The sequence below is a fragment of the Phyllobates terribilis genome, unplaced genomic scaffold (assembly GCF_046119375.1).
Source record: "Phyllobates terribilis strain yellow unplaced genomic scaffold, ASM4611937v1 Scaffold_1__5_contigs__length_1240528914, whole genome shotgun sequence".
In the NCBI taxonomy this organism is placed as follows: domain Eukaryota; kingdom Metazoa; phylum Chordata; class Amphibia; order Anura; family Dendrobatidae; genus Phyllobates; species Phyllobates terribilis.
The window spans coordinates 630,617,644-630,642,257 of NW_027362761.1; positions in this window are offsets into that span (position 1 = coordinate 630,617,644).

The following is a 24,614-nucleotide window of genomic DNA, read 5'->3' on the forward strand; positions in this document are numbered from 1 at the left end:
TCTCTTTCAAGGGGCATTGAAACTGTCTTGTTAAGCTACTGCGACCTCCACCACTCTTCCAAGGGGCATTTAAACCGTCTTGTTAAGCTACTGCGACCTGCAAGCCTCTTCCAAGGGGCATTTAAACCATCTTGGTAAGCTACTGCGACCTGCAAGCCTATTCCAAGGGGCATTTAAACCCTCTTGTTAAGCTGCGGCGACCTGCACGTCTCTTCCAAGGGGGATTTAAGCTTCTTTTTAAGCTACTGCGACCTGCATATCTCTACCAAGGGACATTTAAAACGTCTTTTAAGCTACTGCGACCTGCACGTCTCTTCCAAGGGATATTTAAACAGTCTTGTTAAGGTGCTGCGACCTGCATGTCTCTTCCAAGGGGCATTTAAACTGTCTTGTTAAGCTACTGCGACCTCCACCGCTCTTCCAAGGGGCATTTAAACTGTCTTGTTAAGCTACTGCGAGCTGCACATCTCTACCAAGGGACATTTAAATCGTCTTGGTATGCTACTGCGACCTGCAAGCCTCTTCCAAGGGGCATTTAAACTGTCTTGTTAAGCTACTGCGACCTGCACGTCTCTGCCAAGGGGCATTTAAATCGTCTTGGTAAGCTACTGCGACCTGCAAGCCTCTTCGAAGGGGCATTTAAACCCTCTTGTTAAGCTACTGCTACCTGCAAGCCTCTTCCAAGGGGCATTTAAACCGTCTTTATAAGCTGCTGCGAACTGCATCTGTCTTCCAAGGGGCATTTAAACCGTCTTGTTAAGCTTCTGCGACCTCCACCGCTCTTCCAATGGACATTTAAACCGTCTTGTTAAGCTACTGCGACCTGCACGGCTCTTCCAAGGGGCATTTAAACCGTATTGGTAAGCTACTGCGACCTGCAAGCCTATTCCAAGGGGCATTTAAACCCTCTTGTTAAGCTACTGCGACCTGCACGTCTCTTCCTAGGGGGATTTAAACCGACTTGTTAAGCTACTGCGACCTGCACGTCTCTTCCAAGGGGTATTTAAACAGTCTTGTTAAGCTACTGCGACCTGCTAGTCTATTCAAAGCGGCATTTAAACCGTCTTGTTAAGCTACTGCGACCTGCACGTCTCTTCCAAGGGGCATTTAAACAGTCTTGTTACGCTTCTGCGACCTGCACGTCTCTTCCAAGGGGCATTTAAACTGTCTTTTTAAGATACTGTAACCACCACTTTTCCAAGGGGCATTTAAACTGTCTTGTTAAGCTACTGCGACCTGCACGTCTCTTCCAAGGGGCATTTAAACACTCTTGTTAACTACTGCGACATGCACGTCTCTTCCAAGGGGGATTTAAACCGTCTTGTTAAGCTACTGCGACCTGCACGTCTCTTCCGAGGGGCATTTAAACCGTCTTGTTAAGCTACTGCGACCTGCTCGTCTCTTCCAAGGGGCATTTAAACCGTCTTGTTAAGCTACTGCGACCTGCACGTCTCTTCCAAGGGGCATTTAAACCGTCTTGTTAAGCTACTGCGACCTCCACCGCTCTTCCAAGGGAAATTTAAACTGTCTTGTTAAGTTACCGCGACCTGCACGTCTCTTCCAAGGGGCATTTAAATCGTCTTGGTAAGCTACTGCGACCTGCAAGCCTATTCTAAGGGGCATTTAAACCGTCTTATTAAGCTACCGTGACCTGCACGTCTCTTCCAAGGGGCATTTAAACCCTCTTTTTAAGCTACTGCAACCTGCACATCTCTTCCAAGGGGCATTTAAGCTGTCTTCTTAAGCTACTGCGACCTCCACCGCTCTTCCAAGGGGCATTTAAACCATCTTGTTAAGCTACTGCGACTTGCACGTCTCTTCCAAGGGGCATTTAAACTGTCTTGTTTAGCTTCTGCCACCTGCACGTCTCTTCTAAGGGGCATTTCAACAGTCTTGTTAAGCTACTGCGACTTGCACGTCTCCTCCAAGGGGCATTTAAACCGTCTTCTTAATCTACTGTAACCTCCACCACTTTTCTAAGGGGCATTTAAACCGTCTTCTTAAGCTACTGCGACCTGCACGTCTCTTTCAAGGGGAATTTAAAACGCTTTGTTAAGCTACTGAGACCTGCATGTCTCTTCCAAGGGGCATTGAAACCGTCTTGTTAAGCTACTGCGACCTCCACGTCTGTTCCAAGGGTTATTTAAACCGTCTTGTTAAGCTGCTGCGACCTGCATGTCTCTTCCAAGGGGCATTTAAACCGTCTTGTTAAGCTACTGCGACCTCCACCACACTTCCAATGGGCATTTAAACCGTCTTGTTAAGCTTCTGCGACCTGCACGTCTCTTCCAAGGGTCATTTAAACCGTCTTTTTAAGCTTCTGCGACTTGCATGTCTGTTCCAAGGGGCATTTAAACTGTCTTGTTAAGCTACTGTAACCTCCACCACTTTTCCAAGGGGCATTTAAACTGTCTTGTTAAGCTACTGCGACCTGCATGTCTCTTCCAAGGGGCATTTAAACCATCTTGTTAAGCAACTGCTACCTGCGCGTCTCTTCCAAGGGGCATTTAAACCATCTTGTTAAGCTGCTGCGACCTGCATGTCTCCTCCAAGGGGCATTTAAACCGTCTTGTTAAGCTACTGCGACATCCACCGCACTTCCAAGGGGCATTTAAACGGTCTTGTTAAGCTACTGCGACCTGCGCGTCTCTTTCAAGGGGCATTTAAACTGTCTTCTTAAGCTACTGCGACCTCCACCGCTCTTCCAAGGGACATTTAAACCGTCTTGTTAAGATACTGCGCCCTGCACGTCTCTTCCAAGTGGCATTTAAACCGTCTTGTTCAGCTATTGCGACCTGCACGTCTCTTCCAAGGGGCATTTAAACTGTCTTGTTAAGCTACTGCGACCTCCACCTCTCTTCCAAGGGGCATTTAAATTGTCTTGGTAAGATACTGCGACCTGCACTTGTCTTCCAAGTTGCATTTAAACCGTCTTGTTAAGCTACTGCGATCTGCACGTCTGTTCCAAGTGGCATTTAAACTGTCTTGTTAAGCTACTGCAACCTCCACCTCTCTTCCATGGGGCATTTCAACAGTCTTTTTAAGCTACTGCGACCTGCATGTCTCTTCCAAGGGGCATTTAAACCGTCTTGTTAAGCTACTGCGACCTGCATGTCTCTTCCAAGGGGCATTTGAACCGTCTTTTTAAGCTGCTGCGACCTGCATGTCTCTTCCAAGGGGCATTTAAACCGTCTTGTTAAACAACTGCGACCTGCACGTCTCTTCCAAGGGGCATTTAAACCGTCTTGTTAAGCTACTGCGACCTGCAAGCCTCTTCCAAGGGGCATTTAAACTGTCTTGTTAAGCTACTGCGACCTGCACGTCTCTTCCAAGGGGCATTTAAACTGTCTTGTTAAGCTACTGCGACCTGCACGTCTCTTCCAAGGGGCATTTAAACCGTCTTGTTAAGCTACTGCGACCTGCATGTCTCTTCCAAGGGGCATTTAAACCGTCTTGTTAAGCTACTGAGACCTGCACGTCTCTTCCAAGGGGCATTTAAACCGTCTTGTTATGCTACTGTAATCTCCCCCACTTTTCCAAGGGGCATTTAAACCGTCTTGTTAAGCTACTGCGACCTGCACGTTTCTTCCAAGGGGTCGTTTAAATCATCTTGTTAAGCTACTGTAATCTCCACCACTTTTCCAAGGGGCATTTCAACCGTCTTGTTAAGCTACTGCGACCTGCACGTCTCCTCCAAGGGCCATTTAAACCGTCTTGTTAAGCTACTGCGACCTCCACCACACTTCCAATGGGCATTTAAACCGTCTTGTTAAGCTTCTGCGACCTGCACGTCTCTTCCAAGGGTCATTTAAACCGTCTTTTTAAGCTACTGCGACTTGCATGTCTGTTCCAAGGGGCATTTAAACTGTCTTGTTAAGCTACTGTAACCTCCACCACTTTTCCAAGGGGCATTTAAACTGTCTTGTTAAGCTACTGCGACCTGCATGTCTCTTCCAAGGGGCATTTAAACCATCTTGTTAAGCAACTGCTACCTGCGCGTCTCTTCCAAGGGGCATTTAAACCATCTTGTTAAGCTGCTGCGACCTGCATGTCTCCTCCAAGGGGCATTTAAACCGTCTTGTTAAGCTACTGCGACATCCACCGCACTTCCAAGGGGCATTTAAACGGTCTTGTTAAGCTACTGCGACCTGCGCGTCTCTTTCAAGGGGCATTTAAACTGTCTTCTTAAGCTACTGCGACCTCCACCGCTCTTCCAAGGGACATTTAAACCGTCTTGTTAAGATACTGCGCCCTGCACGTCTCTTCCAAGTGGCATTTAAACCGTCTTGTTCAGCTACTGCGACCTGCACGTCTCTTCCAAGGGGCATTTAAACTGTCTTGTTAAGCTACTGCGACCTCCACCTCTCTTCCAAGGGGCATTTAAATTGTCTTGGTAAGATACTGCGACCTGCACTTGTCTTCCAAGGTGCATTTAAACCGTCTTGTTAAGCTACTGCGATCTGCACGTCTGTTCCAAGTGGCATTTAAACTGTCTTGTTAAGCTACTGCAACCTCCACCTCTCTTCCATGGGGCATTTCAACAGTCTTTTTAAGCTACTGCGACCTGCATGTCTCTTCCAAGGGGCATTTAAACCGTCTTGTTAAGCTACTGCGACCTGCATGTCTCTTCCAAGGGGCATTTGAACCGTCTTTTTAAGCTGCTGCGACCTGCATGTCTCTTCCAAGGGGCATTTAAACCGTCTTGTTAAACAACTGCGACCTGCACGTCTCTTCCAAGGGGCATTTAAACCGTCTTGTTAAGCTACTGCGACCTGCAAGCCTCTTCCAAGGGGCATTTAAACTGTCTTGTTAAGCTACTGCGACCTGCACGTCTCTTCCAAGGGGCATTTAAACTGTCTTGTTAAGCTACTGCGACCTGCACGTCTCTTCCAAGGGGCATTTAAACCGTCTTGTTAAGCTACTGCGACCTGCATGTCTCTTCCAAGGGGCATTTAAACCGTCTTGTTAAGCTACTGAGACCTGCACGTCTCTTCCAAGGGGCATTTAAATCATCTTGTTAAGCTACTGTAATCTCCACCACTTTTCCAAGGGGCATTTCAACCGTCTTGTTAAGCTACTGCGACCTGCACGTCTCCTCCAAGGGGCATTTAAACCGTCTTGTTAAGCTACTGCGACCTGCATGTCTCCACCAAGGGGCATTTAAACTGTCTTGTTAAGCTACTGTGACCTGCACGTCTCTTCCAAGGGGCATTTAAACAGTCTTGATAAGCTGCTGCGACCTGCATGTCTCTTCCAAGGGGCATTTAAATAGTCTTGTTAAGCTACTGCGACCTGCACGTCTCTTCCAACGGCCATTTAAACTGTCTTGGTAAGCTACTGCGACCTGCAAGCCTCTTCCAAGGGGGATTTAAACCGTCTTGGTAAGCTACTGCGACCTGCAATCCTTTTCTAAGGGGCATTTAAACCATCTTGATAAGCTACTGCGAACTGCACGTCTCTTGCAAGGGGCATTTATACCGTCTTTTTAAGCTACTGCGACCTGCACGTCTCTTCTAAGGTGCATTTAAACCATCTTGTTAAGCTACTGCGACCTGCACGTCTGTTCCAAGGAGCATTTAAACTGTCTTGTTAAGCTACTGCGACCTCCACCTCTCTTCCACGGGGCATTTAAACCATCTTGTTAAGCTACTGCGACCTGAACGTCTGTTCCAAGGGGCATTTAAACTGTCTTGTTAAGCTACTGCGACCTCCACCTCTCTTCCAAGGGGCATTTAAACCATCTTGTTAAGCTACTGCGACCTGCACGTCTCTTCCAAGGGGCATTTAATCCATCTTGTTAAGCCACTGCGACCTGCATGTCTCTTCCAAGGGGATTTGAACCGTCTTTTTAAGCTGCTGCGACCTGCATGTCTCTTCCAAGGTGCATTTAAACCGTCTTATTAAGCTACTGCGACCTGCACGTCTGTTCCAAGGGGCATTTAAACTGTCTTGGTAAGCTACTGCGACTTGCAAGCCTATTCCAAGGGGCATTTAAACCGTCTTGTTAAGCAACTGCGACCTGCACGTCTCTTCCAAGGGGCATTTAAACTGTCTTGTTAAGCTACTGCGACCTCCACCTCTCTTCCAAGGGGCATTTAAACCGTCTAATTAAGCTACTGCGACCTGCACATCTCTTCCAAGGGGCATTTAAACCGTCTTATTAAGCTACTGCGAACTGCATGTCTCTTCCAAGGGGCATTGAAACTGTCTTGTTAAGCTACTGCGACCTCCACCACTCTTCCAAGGGGCATTTAAACCGTCTTGTTAAGCTACTGCGACCTGCAATCCTCTTTCAAGGGGCATTTAAACCATCTTGGTAAGATACTGTGACCTGCAAGCCTATTCCAAGGGGCATTTAAACCCTCTTGTTAAGCTGCGGCGACCTGCACGTCTCTTCCAAGGGGGATTTAAGCTTCTTGTTAAGCTACTGCGACCTGCATGTCTCTACCAAGGGACATTTAAAAAGTCTTTTAAGCTACTGCGACCTGCACGTCTCTTCCAAGGAATATTTAAACAGTCTTGTTAAGGTGCGGCGACCTGCTTGTCTCTTCCAAGGGGGATTTAAACCATATTGTTAAGCTACTGCGACCTCCACCGCTCTTCCAAGGTGCATTTAAACTGTCTTGTTAAGCAACTGCGAGCTGCACGTCTCTTCCAAGGGACATTTAAATCGTCTTGGTAAGCTACTGCGACCTGCAAGCCTCTTCCAAGGGGCATTTAAACTGTCCTGTTAAGCTACTGCGACCTGCACGTCTCTGCCAAGGGGCATTTAAATCGTCTTGGTAAGCTACTGCGACCTGCAAGCCTCTTCGAAGGGGCATTTAAACCCTCTTGTTAAGCTACTGCGACTTGCAAGCCTCTTCCAAGGGGCATTTAAACCGTCTTTATCACCTGCTGCGAACTGCATGTCTCTTCCAAGGGGCATTTAAACCGTCTTGTTAAGCTTCTGCGACCTCCACCGCTCTTCCAATGGACATTTAAACCGTCTTTTTAAGCTACTGCGACCTGCACGGCTCTTCCAAGGGGCATTTAAACCGTATTGGTAAGCTACTGCGACCTGCAAGCCTATTCCAAGGGGCATTTAAACCCTCTTGTTAAGCTACTGCGACCTGCACGTCTCTTCCTAGGGGGATTTAAACCGACTTGTTAAGCTACTGCGACCTGCACGTCTCTTCCAAGGGGCATTTAAACAGTCTTGTTAAGCTACTGGGACCTGCTAGTCTATTCAAAGGGGCATTTAAACCGTCTTGTTGAGCTTCTGCAACCAGCACGTCTCTTCCAAGGGGCATTTAAACTGTCTTGTTAAGCTTCTGCGACCTGCACGTCTCTTCCAAGGGGCATTTAAACTGTCTTTTTAAGATACTGTAACCTCCAACACTTTTCCAAGGGGCATTTAAACCGTCTTGGTAAGCTAATGCGTCCTGCAAGCCTATTCCAAGGGGCATTTAAACACTCTTGCTAACTACTGCGACCTGCACGTCTCTTCCAAGAGGGATTTAAACCGTCTTGTTAAGCTACTGCGACCTGCACGTCTCTTCTGAGGGGCATTTATATCGTCTTGGTAAGCTACTGCGACCTGCAAGCCTATTCCAAGGGACATTTAAACTGTCTTGTTAAGCTACTGTGACCTGCACGTCTCTTCCAAGGGGCATTTAAACCCTCTTGTTAAGCTACTGCAACCTGCACATCTCTTCCAAGGGGCATTTAAGCTGTCTTCTTAAGCTACTGCGACCTCCACCGCTCTTCCAAGGGGCATTTAAACCATCTTGTTAAGCTACTGCGACCTGCACGTCTCTTCCAAGGGGCATTTAAACTGTCTTGTTTAGCTTCTGCCACCTGCACGTCTCTTCTAAGGGGCATTTCAACAGTCTTGTTAAGCTACTGCGACTTGCACGTCTCCTCCAAGGGGCATTTAAACCGTCTTCTTAATCTACTGTAACCTCCACCACTTTTCCAAGGGGCATTTAAACCGTCTTGTTAAGCTACTGCGACCTGCACGTCTCTTTCAAGGGGAATTTAAAAACGCTTTGTTAAGCTACTGCGACCTGCATGTCTCTTCCAAGGGGCATTTAAACCGTCTTGTTAAGCTACTGCGACCTCCACCACACTTCCAATGGGCATTTAAACCGTCTTGTTAAGCTTCTGCGACCTGCATGTCTCTTCCAAGGGTCATTTAAACCGTCTTTTTAAGCTACTGCGACTTGCATGTCTGTTCCAAGGGGCATTTAAACTGTCTTGTTAAGCTACTGTAACCTCCACCACTTTTCCAAGGGGCATTTAAACTGTCTTGTTAAGCTACTGTAACCTCCACCACTTTTCCAAGGGGCATTTAAACTGTCTTGTTAAGCTACTGCGACCTGCATGTCTCTTCCAAGGGGCATTTAAACCGTCTTGTTAAGCTACTGCGACATCCACCGCACTTCCAAGGGGCATTTAAACGGTCTTGTTAAGCTACTGCGACCTGCGCGTCTCTTTCAAGGGGCATTTAAACTGTCTTCTTAAGCTACTGCGACCTCCACCGCTCTTCCAAGGGACATTTAAACCGTCTTGTTAAGATACTGCGCCCTGCACGTCTCTTCCAAGGGGCATTTAAACTGTCTTGTTAAGCTACTGCGACCTCCACCTCTCTTCCAAGGGGCATTTAAATTGTCTTGGTAAGATACTGCGACCTGCACTTGTCTTCCAAGGTGCATTTAAACCGTCTTGTTAAGCTACTGCGACCTGCACGTCTGTTCCAAGGGGCATTTAAACTGTCTTGTTAAGCTACTGCAACCTCCACCTCTCTTCCATGGGGCATTTCAACAGTCTTTTTAAGCTACTGCGACCTGCATGTCTCTTCCAAGGGGCATTTAAACCGTCTTGTTAAGCTACTGCGACCTGCATGTCTCTTCCAAGGGGAATTTGAACCGTCTTTTTAAGCTGCTGCGACCTGCATGTCTCTTCCAAGGGGCATTTAAACCGTCTTGTTAAACAACTGCGACCTGCACGTCTCTTCCAAGGGGCATTTAAACCGTCTTGTTAAGCTACTGCGACCTGCAAGCCTCTTCCAAGGGGCATTTAAACTGTCTTGTTAAGCTACTGCGACCTGCAGTTCTCTTCCAAGGGGCATTTAAACTGTCTTGTTAAGCTACTGCGACCTGCACGTCTCTTCCAAGGGGCATTTAAACCGTCTTGTTAAGCTACTGCGACCTGCATGTCTCTTCCAAGGGGCATTTAAAACGTCTTGTTAAGCTACTGGGACCTGCACGTCTCTTCCAAGGGGCATTTAAACCGTCTTGTTATGCTACTGTAATCTCCACCACTTTTCCAAGGGGCATTTAAACCGTCTTGTTAAGCTACTGCGACCTGCATGTCTCTTCCAAGGGGAATTTGAACCGTCTTTTTAAGCTGCTGCGACCTGCATGTCTCTTCCAAGGGGCATTTAAACCGTCTTGTTAAACAACTGCGACCTGCACGTCTCTTCCAAGGGGCATTTAAACCGTCTTGTTAAGCTACTGCGACCTGCATGTCTCTTCCAAGGGGCATTTAAACCGTCTTGTTAAGCTACTGCGACCTGCAAGCCTCTTCCAAGGGGCATTTAAACTGTCTTGTTAAGCTACTGCGACCTGCAGGTCTCTTCCAAGGGGCATTTAAACTGTCTTGTTAAGCTACTGCGACCTGCACGTCTCTTCCAAGGGGCATTTAAACCGTCTTGTTAAGCTACTGCGACCTGCACGTCTCTTCCAAGGGTCATTTAAACCGTCTTGTTAAGCTACTGGGACCTGCACGTCTCTTCCAAGGGGCATTTAAACCGTCTTGTTATGTTACTGTAATCTCCACCACTTTTCCAAGGGGCATTTAAACCGTCTTGTTAAGCTACTGCGACCTGCACGTTTCTTCCAAGGGGTCGTTTAAACCATCTTGTTAAGCTACTGTAATCTCCACCACTTTTCCAAGGGGCATTTCAACCGTCTTGTTAAGCTACTGCGACCTGCACGTCTCCTCCAAGGGGCATTTAAACCGTCTTGTTAAGCTACTGCGACCTGCATGTCTCCACCAAGGGGCATTTAAACTGTCTTGTTAAGCTACTGTGACCTGCACGTCTCTTCCAAGGGGCATTTAAACAGTCTTGATAAGCTGCTGCGACCTGCATGTCTCTTCCAAGGGGCATTTAAATAGTCTTGTTAAGCTACTGCGACCTGCACGTCTCTTCCAACGGCCATTTAAACCGTCTTGGTAACCTACTGCGACCTGCAAGCCTCTTCCAACGGGGATTTAAATCGTCTTGGTAAGCTACTGCGACCTGCAATCCTTTTCTAAGGGGCATTTAAACCATCTTGATAAGCTACTGCGAACTGCACGTCTCTTGCAAGGGGCATTTAAACCGTCTTTTTAAGCTACTGCGACCTGCACGTCTCTTCTAAGGTGCATTTAAACCATCTTGTTAAGCTACTGCGACCTGCACGTCTGTTCCAAGGGGCATTTAAACTGTCTTGTTAAGCTACTGCGACCTCCACCTCTCTTCCAAGGGGCATTTAAACCATCTTGTTAAGCTACTGCGACCTGCACGTCTGTTCCAAGGGGCATTTAAACTGTCTTGGTAAGCTACTGCGACTTGCAAGCCTATTCCAAGGGGCATTTAAACCGTCTTGTTAAGCAACTGCGACCTGCACGTCTCTTCCAAGGGGCATTTAAACCGTCTTGTAAAGCTACTACGCCCTGCACGTCTCTTCCAAGGGGCATTTAAACAATCTTGTTAAGCCACTGAGACTTGCACGTCTCTTCCAAGGGGCATTTTAACCGTCTTGTTAAGCCACTGAGACTTGCATGTCTCTTCCAAGGGACATTTAAACCATCTTGTTAAGACACTGCGACCTGCACGTCTCTTCCACGGGGCACTTAAACCGTCTTGATAAGCCACTGCGAAATGCACGTCTTTCACAAGGGGCATTTAAACCATCTTGTTAAGCTACTGCGACCACCACCGCTGTTCCAAAGGGCATTTAAACAATCTTGTTAAGCTACTGTGACCTGCAAGCCTATTCCAAGGGGCATTTAAACCCTCTTGTTAAGCTACTGCGACCTGCACGTCTCTTCCAAGGGGGATTTAAACCATCTTGTTAAGCTACTGCGACCTGCACGTCTCTTCCAAGGGGCATTTAAACCGTCTTGTTAAGCTACTGCGACCTGCACTTCTCTTCCAAGGGGCATTTAATTTGTCTTGTTAAGCTACTGCGACCTCCACCGCTCTTCCAAGTGGCACTTAATCCATCTTGTTAAGCTACTGCGACCTGCACGTGTCTTCCAAGGGGCATTTAAACCGTCTTGTTAAGCTACTGCGACATGCACGTCTCTTCCAAGGGACATTTAAACCGTCCTATAAAGCTACTGCGACCTGCACATCTCTTCCAAGGGGGATTTAAACCGTCTTGTTAAGCTACTGTGACCTGCACGTCTCTTACAAGGGGCATTTAAACCGTCTTGTTAAGCTACTGCGACATGCACGTCTCTTCCAAGGGACATTTAAACCGTCCTATAAAGCTACTGCGACCTGCACATCTCTTCCAAGGGGGATTTAAACCGTCTTGTTAAGCTACTGCGACCTGCACGTCTCTTCCAAGGGGGATTTAAACCGTCTTGTTAAGCTACTGTGACCTGCACGTCTCTTACAAGGGGCATTTAAACCGTCTTGTTAAGCTACTGTGACCTGCACTTCGCTTCCAAGGGGCATTTAAACTGTCTTGTTAAGCTACTGCGACCTCCACCGCTCTTCCAAGTGGCACTTAATCCATCTTGTTAAGCTACTGCGACCTGCACGTCTCTTCCAAGGGGCCTTTAAACCGTCTTGTTAATCTACTGCGACATGCACGTCTCTTCCAAGGGACATTTAAACCGTCTTATTAAGCTACTGCGACCTAAATGTCTCTTCCAAAGGGCATTTAAACCGTCTTTTTAAGCCACTGCGACCTGCACGTCTCTACCAAAGGGCATTTACACCGTCTTGTTAAACTGCTGCGAACTGCATGTCTCTTCCAATTGGCATTTAAACCATATTGTTAAGCTACTGCGACCACCACCGCTCTTCCAAGGGGCATTTAAACTGTCTTGTTAAGCTACTGCAACTTGCTCGTCTCTTCCAAGGGGCATTTAAACCGTCTTGGTAAGTCACTGCGACCTGCAAGCCTATTCCAAGGGGCATTTAAACCGTCTTATTAAGCTACTGTGACCTGCACGTCTCTTCCAAGGGAAATTTAAACTGTCTTGTTAAGCTACTGCGACCTCCACCGCTCTTCCAAATGGCATTTAAACCGTCTTGTTAAGCTACTGCGACCAGCACGTCTCTTCCAAGGGGCGTTTAAACAATCTTGTTAAGCTGCTGCGACCTGCATGTCTCTTCCAAGGGGCATTTAAACCGTCTTGTTAAGCTACTGCGACCTCCACCGCTCTTCCAAGGGGGCATTTAAACCGTCTTGTTAAGTTACTGCGACCTGCACGTCTCTTCCAAGGGCCATTTAAACCGTCTTGGTAAGCTACTGCGATCTGCACGTCTCTTCCAAGGGCCATTTAAACCGTCTTGGTAAGCTACTGCGACCTGCAAGCCTCTTCCAAGGGGAATTTATACCGTCTTGTTAAGCTACTGCGACAAGCACTTCTTTTCCAAGGGGCATATAAAACATCTTGTTAAGCTACTGCGACCTGCAAGTTTTTTCCAAGGGGCATTTAAACCGTCTTGTTAAGCTACTGCGACCTCCACCGCTCTTCCAAGTGGCATTTAAACCATCTTGCTAAGCTACTGCGACCTGCACGTCTCTTCCAAGAGGCATTTAAACCGTCTTGTTAAGCTACTGCGACCTGCACGTCTCTTGCAAGGGGCATTTAATCTGTCTTGTTAAGCTTCTGCGACCTGCACGTCTCTTTCAAGGGGCATTTAAACTGTCTTGTTAAGCTACTGCGACCTGCACGTCTCTTCCAAGGGGCATTTAAACCGTCTTGTTAAGCTACTGCGACCTGCACGTCTCTTCCAAGGGGCATTTAAACCGTCTTTTTAAGCTACTGTAACCTCCACCACTTTTCCAAGTGGCATTTAAACCGTCTTGCTAAGCTACTCTGACCTGCACGTCTCTTCCAAGGGGCATTTAAACCGTCTTGTTAAGCTACTGCGACATGCACGTCTCTTCCAAGGGGCATTTAAACAGTCTTGTTAAGCTGCTGCTACCTGAATGTGTCTTCCAAGGGGCATTTAAACTGTCTTGTTAAGCTACTGAGACCTTCACCGCTCTTCCAAGGGGCATTTAATCTGTCTTGTTAAGCTACTGTGACCTGCACGTCTCTTCCAAGGGGCATTTAAACCGTCTTGTTAAGCTACTGCGACCTGCACGTCTCTTACAAGGCGCATTTAAACCGACTTTTTAAGCTACTGCGACTTGCACGTCTCTTCCAAGGGACATTTAAACCGTCTTGTTAAGCTACTGCGACCTGCACGTCTCCTCCTTGGGGCATTTAAACCGTCTTGTTAAGCTACTGCGACCTGCATGTCTCTACCAAGGGACATTTAAACCGTCTTGTTAAGCTACTGCGACCTGCACGTCTCTTCCAAGGGGCATTTAAACTGTCTTGTTAAGCTACTGCGACATCCACCGCTCTTTCAAGGGGCATTTAAACTATCTTGATAAGCTACTGTGACCTGCACGTCTCTTCCAAGGGCCATTTAAACCGTCTTGGTAAGCTACTGCGAACTGCACGTCTCTTCCAAGGGCCATTTAAATCGTCTTGTTAAGCTACTGCGACTTGCACGTCTCTTCCAAGGGGCATTTAAACCTTCTTGTTAAGCTACTGTAACCTCCAGCACTTTTCCAAGGGGCATTTAAACCGTCTTGTTAAGCTACTGCGACCTGCACGTCTCTTCAATGGGGCATTTGAACCGTCTTGTTAAGCTACTGCGACCTGCATGTCTCTACCAAGGGGCATTTAAACCGTCTTGTTAAGCTACTGCGACCTGCACGTCTCTTCCAAGGGACATTTAAACCGTCTTGGTAAGCTACTGCGAACTGCACGTCTCTTCCAAGGGGCATTTAAATCGTCTTGCTAAGCTACTGCGACTTGCACGTCTCTTCCAAGGGGCATTTAAACCTTCTTGTTAAGCTACTGTAACCTCCAGCACTTTTCCAAGGGGCATTTAAACCGTCTTGTTAAGCTACTGCGACCTGCACGTCTCTTCAATGGGGCATTTGAACCGTCTTGTTAAGCTACTGCGACCTGCACGTCTCTTCCAAGCGGCATTTAAACAGTCTTGTTTAGCTAATGCGAACTGCACGTCTCTTCCAAGGGGCATTTAAACTGTCTTGTTAAGCTACTGCGACCTACACCGCTCTTCCAAGGGGCATTTAAACCGTCTTGTTAAGCTATTGCGACCTGCACGTCTCTTCCAAGGGGCATTTAAACCTTCTTGTTAAGCTACTGCGACCAGCACGTCTCTTCCAAGGGGCAATTAAACCGTCTTGGTAAGCTTCTACGACCTGCAAGCCTCTTCCAAGGGGTATTTACACCCTCTTGTTAAGCTACTGCGACCTACACGTCTCTTCCAAGGGGCATTTAAACCATCTTGGTAAGCTACTGTGACCTGCTCGTCTCTTCCAAGGGGCATTTAAACCGTCTTGTTAAGCTACTGCGACCTGCACGTCTCTTCAAAGGGGCATTTAAACCGTCTTGGTAAGCTACTGCTAACTGCAAGACTCTTCCAAGGGTCATTTAAACACTCTTGTTAAGCTACTGCGAACTGCACGTCTCTTCCAAGGGGGATTTAAACTGTCTTGTTAAGCCTCTGCGACTTGCACGTCTCTTCCAAGGGGCATTCAAACAATCTTGGTAAGCTACTGCGACCTGCACGTCTCTTCCAAGGCGCATTTAAACCGTCTTTTTAAGCTACTGAGACTTGCACGTCTCTTCCAAGGGACATTTAAACGGTCTTGTTAAGCTACTGTGACCTGCACGTCTCCTCCATGGGGCATTTAAACCGTCTTGTTAAGCTGCTGCGACCTGCATGTTTCTACCAAGGGACATTTAAACCATCTTGTTAAGCTACTGCGACCTGCACGTCTCTTCCAAGGGGCATTTAAACTGTCTTGCTCAGCTACTGCGACCTGCATGTCTCTTCCAAGGGGCATTTAAACTGTCTTGTTAAGCTACTGCGACATCCACCGCTCTTTCAAGGGGCATTTAAACTGTCTTGGTAAGCTACTGCGACTTGCAAGCCTCTTCCAAGGGGCATTTAAACCGTCTTGTTAAGCTACTGTGACCTCCACCGCTCTTCCAAGGGGCACTTAAACTGTCTTGTTAAGCTACTGCGACCTGAAAGCCTCTTCCAAGGGGCATTTAAACAGTCTTGTTAAGCTGCTGCGACCTGCATGTCTCTTCCAAGGGGCATTTAAGCTGTCTTGTTAAGCTACTGCGACCTCCACCGCTCTTCCAAGGGGCATTTAAACTGTCTTATTAAGCTACTGCGACCTGCTTGTCTCTTCCAAGGGGCATTTAAACCATCTTGTTAAGATACTGCGACCTGCATGTCTCTTCCAAGGGGCATTTAAACCGTCTTTTTAAGCTACTGTAACCTCCACCACTTTTCCAAGTGGCATTTAAACCGTCTTGCTAAGCTACTCCGACCTGCACGTCTCTTCCAAGGCGCATTTAAACCGTCTTTTTAATCTACTGCGACTTGCACGTCTCTTCCAAGGGGCATTTAAACCGTCTTGTTAAGCTACTGCGACATGCACGTCTCTTCCAAGGGGCATTTAAACAGTCTTGTTAAGCTGCTGCTACCTGAATGTGTCTTCCAATGGGCATTTAAACTGTCTTGTTAAGCTACTGAGACCTTCACCGCTCTTCCAAGGGGCATTTAAACTGTCTTGTTAAGCTACTGTGACCTGCACGTCTCTTCCAAGGGGCATTTAAACCATCTTGTTAAGCTACTGAGACCTGCTCGTCTCTTCCAAGGGGCATTTAAACCGTCTTGTTAAGCTACTGCGACCTGCACGTCTCTTACAAGGCGCATTTAAACCGACTTTTTAAGCTACTGCGACTTGCACGTCTCTTCCAAGGGACATTTAAACCGTCTTGTTAAGCTACTGCGACCTGCACGTCTCCTCCTTGGGGCATTTAAACCGTCTTGTTAAGCTACTGCGACCTGCATGTCTCTACCAAGGGACATTTAAACCGTCTTGTTAAGCTACTGCGACCTGCACGTCTCTTCCAAGGGGCATTTAAACTGTCTTGTTAAGCTACTGCGACATCCACCGCTCTTTCAAGGGGCATTTAAACTATCTTGATAAGCTACTGTGACCTGCACGTCTCTTCCACGGTGCATTTAAATCGTCTTGGTAAGCTACTGTGACCTGCACGTCTCTTCCATGGGGCATTTAAACCGTCTTTTTAAGCTACTGCGAACTGCACGTCTCTTCCATGGGGCATTTAAATCGTTTTGGTAAGCTACTGCGCCCTGCTCGTCTCTTCCAAGGGGCATTTAAACCGTCTTGTTAAGCTACTGCATCCTGCACGTCTCTTCCAAGGGGCATTTAAACCGTCTTGTTAAGCTACTGCGACCTGCATGTCTCTACCAAGGGGCATTTAAACCGTCTTTTTAAGCCACTGCGACCTCCACCGCTCTTCCTAGGGGCATTTAAACGTCTTGTTAATTTACTGCGACCCACACTTCTCTTCGAAGGGCCATTTAAACCCTCTTGGTAGGCTACTGCGACCAGCAAGTCTTTTCCAAGGGGCATTTATACCGTCTTGTTAAGCTTCTACGACCTGCATGTCTCTTCCAAGGGACATTTAAAACATCTTGTTAAGCTACTGCGAACTGAACGTCTTTTCCAAGGGGCATTTAAACCGTCTTGTTAAGCTACTGCGACCTCCACCGATCATCCAAGGGGCATTTAAACCATCTTGTTAAGCTACTGCGACCTGCACGTCTCTTGCAAGGGGCATTTAAAGCGTCTTGTTAAGCTACTGCGACCTGAACGTCTCTTCCAAGGGGTATTTAAATCGTCTTGTTAAGCTACTGCGACATGCACGTCTCTTCCAAGGGGCATTTAAACCGTCTTATTAAGCTACTGCGACCTGCATGTCTCTTCCAAGGGGCATTTAAACTGTCTTGTTAAGCTACTGCGACCTCCACCTCTAATCCAAGGGGCAATTCAACCGTCTTGTTAAGCTACTGCGACCTGCACGGCTCTTCCAAGGGGCATTTAAACCATCTTGTTAAGCTGCTGCGACCTGCATGTCTCTTTCAAGGGGCATTTAAACCGTCTTGTTAGGCTACTGTGACCTCCACCGCACCTCCAAGGGGCATTTAAACCGTCTAGTTAAGCTACTGCGTCCTGCACGTCTCTTCCAAGGGGCATTTAAACTGTCTTTTTAAGCTACTGAGACCTCCACCTCTCATCCAAGGGGCATTTAAAGCGTATTGTTAAGCTTCTGCGACCTGCTCGTCTCTTCCAAGGGGCATTTAAACAGTCTTGTTAAGCTTCTGTAACCTCCACCACTTTTCCAAGGGGCATCTAAACCGTCTTGTTAAGCTACTGCGACCTGCATGTCTCTTCCAAGGGGCATTTAAACCGTCTTGTTAAGCTACTGCAACCCGCACGTCTCTTCCAAGGGGTAATTAAATCGTCTTGTTAAGCTGCTGCGACCTACATGTCTCCTCCAAGGGGCATTTAGACCGTCTTGTTAAGCTACTGCGACCTCCACCGCACTTCCAAGGGGCATTTAAACCGTTTTGTTAAGCTACTGCGACCTGCACGTCTCTTTCAAGGGGCATTTAAACTGTCTTGTTAAGCTACTGCGACCTCAACCGCTCATCCAAGGGGCATTTAAACCGTCTTGTTCAGCTACTGCGACGTGCACGTCTCTTCCAATTGGCATTTAAACTGTCTTGTTAAGCTACTGCGACCTGCAAGTCTCTTCCAAAGGGCATTTAAACTGTCTTGTTAAGCTACTGCAACCTCCACCACAATTCCAAGGGGCATTTAAAGCGTCTAGTTAAGCTTCTGCGACCTGCTGGTCTCTTCCAAGGGGCATTTAAACCGTCTTGTTAAGCTACTGCGGCCTGCAAGTCTCTTCCAAGGGGCATTTAAACCGTCTTTTTAAGCTACTGTGACTTGAACGTCTTTTCCAAGGGGCATTTAAACCGTCTTGTTAAGCTACTGTAACCTCCACCACTATTCCAAGGGGCATCTCAACAATCTTGTTAAGCTACTGCGACCTGCACGTCTCTTGAAAGGGGCATTTACACCTTCTTGTTAAGCTACTGTGACCTGCACATCTCTTCCAAGGGGCATTTAAACTGTCTCATTAAGCTACTGCGACCTCCACCTCTCTTCCAAGGGGCATTTAAACCGTCTTGTTAAGCTACTGCGACCTGCAAGTCTCTTCCAAGGCGCATTTAAATCGTCTTTTTAAGCTACTGTGACTTGAACTTCTCTTCCAAGGGGCAATTAAACCGTCTTGTTAAGCTACTGTAACCTCCACCACTTTTCCACGGGGCATCTCAACAGTCTTGTTAAGCTACTGCTACCTGCACGTCTCTTCCAAGGGGCATTTAAACAGTCTTGTTAAGCTACTGCGACCTGCATGTCTCTTCCAATGGGCATTTAAACCGTCTTGTTAAGCTACTGCGACCTCCACCTCTAACCCAAGGGGCAATTCAACCGTCTTGTTAAGCTACTGCGACCTGCACGGCTCTTCCAAGGGGCATTTAAACCATCTTGTTAAGCTGCTGCGACCTGCATGTCTCTTTCAAGGGGCATTTAAACCGTCTTGTTAGGCTACTGTGACCTCCACCGCACCTCCAAGGGGCATTTAAACCGTCTAGTTAAGCTACTGCGTCCTGCACGTCTCTTCCAAGGGGCATTTAAACTGTCTTTGTAAGCTACTGAGACCTCCACCTCTCATCCAAGGGGCATTTAAAGCGTATTGTTAAGCTTCTGCGACCTGCTCGTCTCTTCCAAGGGGCATTTAAACAGTCTTGTTAAGCTTCTGTAACCTCCACCACTTTTCCAAGGGGCATCTAAACCGTCTTGTTAAGCTACTGCGACCTGCATGTCTCTTCCAAGGGGCATTTAAACCGTCTTGTTAAGCTACTGCAACCCGCACGTCTCTTCCAAGGGGTAATTAAATCGTCTTGTTAAGCTGCTGCGACCTACATGTCTCCTCCAGGGGCATTTACACCGTCTTGTTAAGCTACTGCGACCTCCACCGCACTTCCAAGGGGCATTTAAACCATTTTGTTAAGCTACTGCGACCTGCACGTCTCTTTCAAGGGGCATTTAAACTGTCTTGTTAAGCTACAGCGACCTCAACCGCTCATCCAAGGGGCATTTAAACCGTCTTGTTCAGCTACTGCGACGTGCACGTCTCTTCCAATTGGCATTTAAACTGCCTTGTTAAGCTACTGCGACCTGCAAGTCTCTTCCAAAGGGCATTTAAACTGTCTTGTTAAGCTACTGCAACCTCCACCACAATTCCAAGGGGCATTTAAAGCGTCTAGTTAAGCTTCTGCGACCTGCTGGTCTCTTCCAAGGGGCATTTAAACCGTCTTGTTAAGCTACTGCGACCTGCAAGTCTCTTCCAAGGGGCATTTAAACCGTCTTTTTAAGCTACTGTGACTTGAACGTCTTTTCCAAGGGGCATTTAAACCGTCTTGTTAAGCTACTGTAACCTCCACCACTATTCCAAGGGGCATCTCAACAATCTTGTTAAGCTACTGCGACCTGCACGTCTCTTGAAAGGGGCATTTACACCTTCTTGTTAAGCTACTGTGACCTGCACATCTCTTCCAAGGGGCATTTAAACTGTCTCATTAAGCTACTGCGACCTCCACCTCTCTTCCAAGGGGCATTTAAACCGTCTTGTTAAGCTACTGCGACCTGCAAGTCTCTTCCAAGGCGCATTTAAATCGTCTTTTTAAGCTACTGTGACTTGAACTTCTCTTCCAAGGGGCAATTAAACCGTCTTGTTAAGCTACTGTAACCTCCACCACTTTTCCAAGGGGCATCTCAACAGTCTTGTTAAGCTACTGCTACCTGCACGTCTCTTCCAAGGGGCATTTAAACAGTCTTGTTAAGCTACTGCGACCTGCATGTCTCTTCCAATGGGCATTTAAACCGTCTTGTTAAGCTACTGCGACCTCCACCGCTCTTCCAAGGGGCATTTAAACCATCTTGTTAAGCTACTGCGACCTGCACGTCTCTTCCAAGGGGCATTTAAACCCTCTTGTTAAGCTACTGCGACCTGCATGTCTCTTCCAAGGGGCATTTAAACTGTCTTGTTAAGCTACTGCGACCTCCTCCTCTATTCCAAGGGGCATTTAAAGCGTCTTGTTAAGCTTCTGCGACCTGCACTTCTCTTCCAAGGCGCATTTAAACCTTCTTTTTAAGCTCCTGCGACTTGATCGTCTCTTCCAAGGGGCATTTAAACCATCTTGTTAAGCTACTGTAACCTCCACCACTTTTCCAAGGGGCATTTAAACCGTCTTTTAAGCTACTGCGACTTGCACTTCTCTTCCAAGGGGCTTTTAAACTGTCTTGTTAAGCTACGGCGACCTGCATGCCTCTTCCAAGAGTCATTTAAAGCGTTTTGTTAAGCCTCTGCGACCTGCACATCTCTTCCAAGGGGCATTTAAACTGTCTTTTTAAGCTGCTGCGACCTGCATGTCTCTTCCAAGGGGCATTTAAACCATCGTGTTAAGCTACTGCGACCTCCACCGCTCTTCCAAGGGGCATTTAAACCATCTTGTTAAGCTACTGCGACCTGCACGTCTCTTCCAAGGGGGATTTAAACCATCTTGTTAAGCTACTGTGACCTGCATGTCTCTTCCAAGGGCCATGTAAACCGTCTTGTTAAGCTACTGCGACCTGCACGTCTCTTCCAAGGGGCATTTAAACCGTCTTGTTAAGCTACTGCGACCTGCACGTCTCTTCCAAGGCGCATTTAAACCGTCTTTTTAAGCTGCTGCGACTTGCACGTCTCTTCCAAGGGGCATTTAAACTGTCTTGTTAAGCTACTGCGACCTGCAAGTCTATTCTAAGGGGCATTTAAACCCTCTTGTTAAGATCCTGCGACCTGCACTTCTCTTCCAAGGGGGATTTAAACCGTCTTGTTAAGCAACTGCAACCTGCTCGTCTCTTCCAAGGGGCATTTAAACCGTCTTGTTAAGCAACTGTGACCTGCATGTCTCTTCCAAGGCCAATTTAAACCGTCTTGTTAAGCTACTGCGACATGCTCGTCTCTTCCAAGGGGCATTTAAACCTTCTTTTTAAGCTACTGCGACCTGCATGTCTCTTCCAAGGGGGATTTAAACCGTCTTGTTAAGCTACTGCTACCTGCACGTCTCTTCCAAGGGGAATTTAAACCGTCTTGTTAAGCTACTGCTACCTGCACGTCTCTTCCAAGGGGCATTTAAACTGTCTTGTTAAGCTACTGCTACCTGCACGTCTCTTCCAAGGGGCATTTAAACCGTCTTGTTAAGCTACTGCGACCTGCATGTCTCTTCCAAGGGGAATTTAAACCATCTTGTTATGCTACTGCGACCTGCAGTTCTCTTCCATGGCGCATTTAAACCTTCTTTTTAAGCTCCTGCGACTTGATCGTCTCTTCCAAGGGGCATTTAAACCATCTTGTTAAGCTACTGTAACCTCCACCACTTTTCCAAGGGGCATTTAAACCGTCTTGTTAAGCTACTGCGACTTGCACGTCTCTTCCAAGGGGCTTTTAAACCGTCTTGTTAAGCTACTGCGACCTGCATGTCTCTTCCAAGGGTCATTTAAACCGTCTTGTTAAGCCTCGGCGACTTGCACGTCTCTTCCAAGTGGCATTTAAACCGTCTTTTTAAGCTGCTGCAACCTGCATGTCTCTTCCAAGGGGCATTTAAACCATCGTGTTAAGCTTCTGCGACCTCCACCGCTCTTCCAAGGGGCATTTAAACCATCTTGTTAAGCTACTGCGACCTGCACATCTCTTCCAAGGGGCATTTAATCCGTCTTGTTAAGCTACTGTAACTTGCAAGTCTCTGCCAAGGGGCATTTAAACCATCTTGTTAAGCTACTGTAACCTCCACCACTTTTCCACCGGGCATTTAAACCGTCTTGTTAAGCTACTGCGACCTGCACGTCTCTTCCAAGGGGCATTTAAACCGTCTTGTTAAGCTACTGCGACCTGCATGTCTCTTCCAAGGGGCATTTAAACCGTCTTGTTAAGCCTCTGCGACCTGCACGTCTTTTCCTAGGGGCATTTAAACAGTCTTATTAAGCTGCTTCGACCTGCATGTTTCTTCCAAGTGGCATATAAACTGTCTTGTTAAGCTACTGCGACCTTCACCACTCTTCAAAGGAGCATTTAAACTGTCTTGTTAAGCTACTGCGACCTGCACGTCTCTTCCAAGGGGCATTTATAACCTCTTGTTAAGTTCCTGCGACCTGCACGTCTCTTGAAAGGGGCATTTAAACCCTCTTGTTAAGCTACTGCGACCTGCACGTCTCTTCCAAGGGGCTTTTAAACCGTCTTGTTAAGCTACTGCGACCTCCAAGTCTCTTCCAAGGGTCATTTAAACCCTCTTGTTAAACTCCTGCGACATGCACTTCTCTTGAAAGGGGCATTTATACCTTCTTGTTAAGCTACTGTGACCTGCACGTCTCTTCCAAGGGGCATTTAAACTGTCTCATTAAGCTACTGCGACCTCCACCTCTCTTCCAAGGGGCATTTAAACCGTCTTATTAAGCTACTGCGACCTGCACATCTCTTCCAAGGCGCATTTAAATCGTCTTTTTAAGCTACTGTGACTTGAACTTCTCTTCCAAGGGGCAATTAAACCGTCTTGTTAAGCTACTGTAACCTCCACCACTTTTCCAAGGGGCATCTCAACAGTCTTGTTAAGCTACTGCTACTTGCACGTCTCTTCCAAGGGGCATTTAAACAGTCTTGTTAAGCTACTGCGACCTGCATGTCTCTTCCAAGGGGCACTTAAACCGTCTTGTTAAGCTACTGCGACCTCCACCGCTCTTCCAAGGGGCATTTAAACCATCTTGTTATGCTACTGCGACCTGCAGTTCTCTTCCATGGCGCATTTAAACCTTCTTTTTAAGCTCCTGCGACTTGATCGTCTCTTCCAAGGGGCATTTAAACCATCTTGTTAAGCTACTGTAACCTCCACCACTTTTCCAAGGAGCATTTAAACCGTCTTGTTAAGCCTCGGCGACCTGCATGTCTCTTCCAAGTGGCATTTAAACCGTCTTTTTAAGCTGCTGCAACCTGCATGTCTCTTCCAAGGGGCATTTAAACCATCGTGTTAAGCTTCTGCGACCTCCACCGCTCTTCCAAGGGGCATTTAAACCATCTTGTTAAGCTACTGCGACCTGCACATCTCTTCCAAGGGGCATTTAATCCGTCTTGTTAAGCTACTGTAACTTGCAAGTCTCTGCCAAGGGGCATTTAAACCATCTTGTTAAGCTACTGTAACCTCCACCACTTTTCCACGGGGCATTTAAACCGTCTTGTTAAGCTACTGCGACCTGCACGTCTCTTCCAAGGGGCATTTAAACCGTCTTGTTAAGCTACTGCGACCTGCATGTCTCTTCCAAGGGGCATTTAAACCGTCTTGTTAAGCCTCTGCGACCTGCACGTCTTTTCCTAGGGGCATTTAAACAGTCTTATTAAGCTGCTTCGACCTGCATGTTTCTTCCAAGTGGCATTTAAACTGTCTTGTTAAGCTACTGCGACCTTCACCGCTCTTCCAAGGAGCATTTAAACTGTCTTGTTAAGCTACTGCGACCTGCACGTCTCTTCCAAGGTGCATTTATAACCTCTTGTTAAGTTCCTGCGACCTGCACGTCTCTTGAAAGGGGCATTTAAACCGTCTTGTTAAGCCTCGGCGACCTGCACGTCTCTTCCAAGTGGCATTTAAACCGTCTTTTTAAGCTGCTGCAAACTGCATGTCTCTTCCAAGGGGCATTTAAACCATCGTGTTAAGCTTCTGCGACCTCCACCGCTCTTCCAAGGGGCATTTAAACCATCTTGTTAAGCTTCTGCGACCTGCACGTCTCTTCCATGGCGCATTTAAACAGTCTTTTTACGCTACTGTGACTTGAACGTCTCTTCCAAGGGGCATTTAAACCCTCTTATTAAGCTCCTGCGACCTGCTCGTCTCTTGAAAGGGGCATTTAAACCCTCTTGTTAAGCTACTGCGACCTGCACGTCTCTTCCAAGGGGCATTTAAACTGTCTTGTTAAGCTACTGCGACCTCCACCTCTCTTCCAAGGGGCATGTAAACTGTCTTATTAAGCTACTGCGACCTGCACATTTCTTCCAAGGCGCATTTAAACCGTCTTTTTAAGCTACTGTGACTTGAACGTCACTTCCAAGGGGCATTTAAACCGTCTTGTTAAGTTAATGTAACCTCCACCACTTTTCCAAGGGGCATCTCAACAGTCTTGTTAAGCTACTGCAACCTGCACGTCTCTTCAGAGGGGCATTTAAACAGTCTTGTTAAGCTACTGCGACCTGCATGTCTCTTCCAAGGGGCATTTAAACAGTCTTGTTAAGCTACTGCGACCTCCACCGCTCTTCCAAGGGGCATTTAAACCATT